Source organism: Chrysochloris asiatica, unplaced genomic scaffold, assembly GCF_000296735.1.
Source record: "Chrysochloris asiatica unplaced genomic scaffold, ChrAsi1.0 scaffold00585, whole genome shotgun sequence".
NCBI classification, from domain to species: domain Eukaryota; kingdom Metazoa; phylum Chordata; class Mammalia; order Afrosoricida; family Chrysochloridae; genus Chrysochloris; species Chrysochloris asiatica.
Window position 1 is genome coordinate 209673 of NW_006409103.1, and position 3169 is coordinate 212841.

A 3169-nucleotide genomic window follows, 5' to 3' on the forward strand; every position below is an offset into this window, starting at 1 on the left:
AGAACAAACTATGTTACTCTCAAAAAATAAGCAGATGTTTTTTCATGATGGGAAAATAAAATCCTTTGTCCAACTTTTTCTCACTAATACAAGTTTCAGTTTTCTTAAAACTTCTTCATAACAAAACTCTACGTTCATATACTATGAGTTTAAGAAATTCTGTTAGGATTGTGTCTTTAGAACCCTAAAGAACTGTTGCCATAATCATATGAGCTGAACTCTCTGCCTTGAATTTAATAGCCCAGCAGATTCCTGTAGAAGCCACTGTATTGATTCAAACTTTTTCTCTGGATCAAATTGGCATATTCAAGACTCCTCCCCGATTACTGTTTGCTCCATAAAATCTTCATCATTAGCTTCAATCTTTCTTAAAAAAAACTGATAGAAAGATTAGCTCTTTGGGCTGACGGTTGTTCAATGCTCTTTTGTTGTTGTTATCTTTAAATTTTTATTTTGACTTTTTATTGTGAATTGGATAAAGTTTTACAAAATTGATCATCAGTTTTACTTACAATTTTTACATTTCATTTTGTTTCATCTCATTGATAACAATCCCCACTGTGTAACATTACTCTCTGTCCCACTTCCTTCTGTGTTTCCTGTTTTCATTCCTCTTTCTTTCCTAACTTTTCTGAACATTATCTTTGCTGTAAATACTACACTTTTGATCTCAAATGGTTCATTATTATAAGGTGTGCATACTTTTAGTGCTGTTGTTCCCCTTATAGACCTGTGGATTGTTTGGCTGAAAACTGAACCCAGGGTTGAATTCATTTGAGGCCTGAAGGATGACTAAGGGTTATAATCCTGGGGGTTCCACCATACTCTATCTGGCCAGTAAACCTAATATTTTTATCAGTTTAAGTTTTGATAGTATCCTTTGTTTAAAGAGAGTTTAATGAGACTAGGAAGAAGTCCTGGTGTGCACTGTAGGAGAACGCTTCAGACTGCAAAGTCCTTTGAATTGCAAAGTCAGTGGTTCAAGCTCACCAGCTCCTCCTTGAAACCGCTATACAGGGTTGCTATGAGTCAGAATAGACTCCACGCCACTTAGCAACAACAACAATGAGACTAAGACAAGTGCATTACTGAGACAACTTATCTGCAGCCATTTACTATTCACAACATGTGCAAGCATGATTTTTGGGGGCATAAATCAGTGAATGTATGCAATAGAACCCTGGTAGAAATATATTTTTTTAACTTATCCTCTTCTGTATATAATAACATGCTATTTTTTCATTCATTCTCTTTAAACTTAATATATTATACCCAGACTGTAGTATTTGAAATTAATTAGTCCTGGTGTGGTGCTATGGGTTAATGTGCTATGGGTTAATGTGCTGTAATGCAAGGTTGGATTGAAATGCAAGGCCGGTTTGAACTGCAAGGTCAGCAGTTCAAAGTCACCAGGCACTCCTTACATGCCCTATACAGGGTCACTAGGATTCGGAACCATCTTGACATTGCTTAACAACAACAAAAACAAGTTTATATAACATTTGTAAACTTCCTGGAATTCTGATTTGTGCTTTTTTTTTTTTTTCTAATAAATTATGAATTGTATATCAATATTCAATCTCCTCTTTTTTGATAAGGAGAGATATTTGGGAAATAGAATATACCGTTCAATATCATCAGTATACATGATTTCCATTGTTGTTGTTTGTTGTTGTTGTTGTAAAGTGTTGTCTAGTCAGTTTCAACTAATAGCAATCCTATATAGGGTTTCCAAGGTGTGGCTGGTAGATTTGAACTTATCCTATAGTGTCAAACCAGGATGTCAGTTGATGGTAGTGGTGGCATGCTGTGGAGTTTGACTCATAGTGACCATACATGGGGTTTCTGAGGCTATAAATCTTACATAATTACCTACCTCTGTTATCATTAGATGGAATGACATGATGAAGTTCAGGCTAACATGATACTGTTGTTGTCATTGTTAAGTGCTGCTGAGGCAGTTCCGACTCATAGCACCCCATATAGACTTTACAAAGAGTGGCTGTTGAGTTCAGCTGCCAGCTTTGCAGTTCAAACCAGTCTTGCGATCCAATGCTTATTCTACATTACAACCTCAGTACTCCAATATGATACTAGAAGATATAATTGTGCACATTTCTGATCATAATCATATAAGAAGATAATTGATTTCTACTTTCCTTTTCACTTTAGCCAAGTGGGAAAGAGACTTTGTATTTTTGGTTCAACATAAACTGCATGTTTAAAGACTGCAATCCATGGAATGAAAGAGCAATGAAGTAAAAGAAGCCTGTGTTCTAGGAAAAGAGAAGATTTTCTTGTGTTAGACTCACTCATCAAAAACAACGCAAGAATAAAACTCAAAGCAAAATGCCCCTTTTTTTCCTTTACTAATGTTTTGTGACTCTTTGTTAAAGTTGCTGAACATATCCCTCCCTAGCTTATTGTTTTCCGATTGTCTATGCAAAAACTTTTATATTCATGTACTTTGATTTTTTAGTATTCAGAAATACTGCCTGAAAGTTTAGAAGTTATGGAGCACTCATTGATGATGATCAAAGACTACAGCCTTTAGTATGGATTGTTGTTGTTAAGTGCCGTTGAGTTGACTCTGACCTATAGTGACTCTGTATAGGGTTTCTGAGGGGCTGCTGGTGAGCTTGAACTGCTGACTTTGTAGTTCAAACTGACTTGCTGTCCAGCTCATTAACCCAAAGTACCACACCAGGACTCCTTAGTATGGGTTACACTCACACAAAGAAAACAAAAATACTCATATTTGGACCAATAAGCACTACCATTGTAAACTGAGAAAATATTGAAATGTTTATGGATTTTATTGCTTTTAAATCTACAATCAACATCCATGAAAACAATACTTAAGAAATTATACCATATATAGCATTGGGCAAAACTTCTGTAAATAACTTCTTTAAATATTTAAAAACAATTGTTACTTTGAGGAAGGAAGATACATCCAAACCAAGCCATGCATTTCCAACTACCTCAAATGTATATGAAGGCTGTATACAATGAAGAAAGAAAACCAAAAAAGTATTAATCCATTTGAATTTTGGTGTTGGTGAAGAATACTGAATATGCTATGGACTGCTAGAAGAATGGAAAAAATCTGTTTTGGAAGAAGAACCAGAATGCCTCTTGGAAGTGAGTATTAAGAAATTTTTTTCTC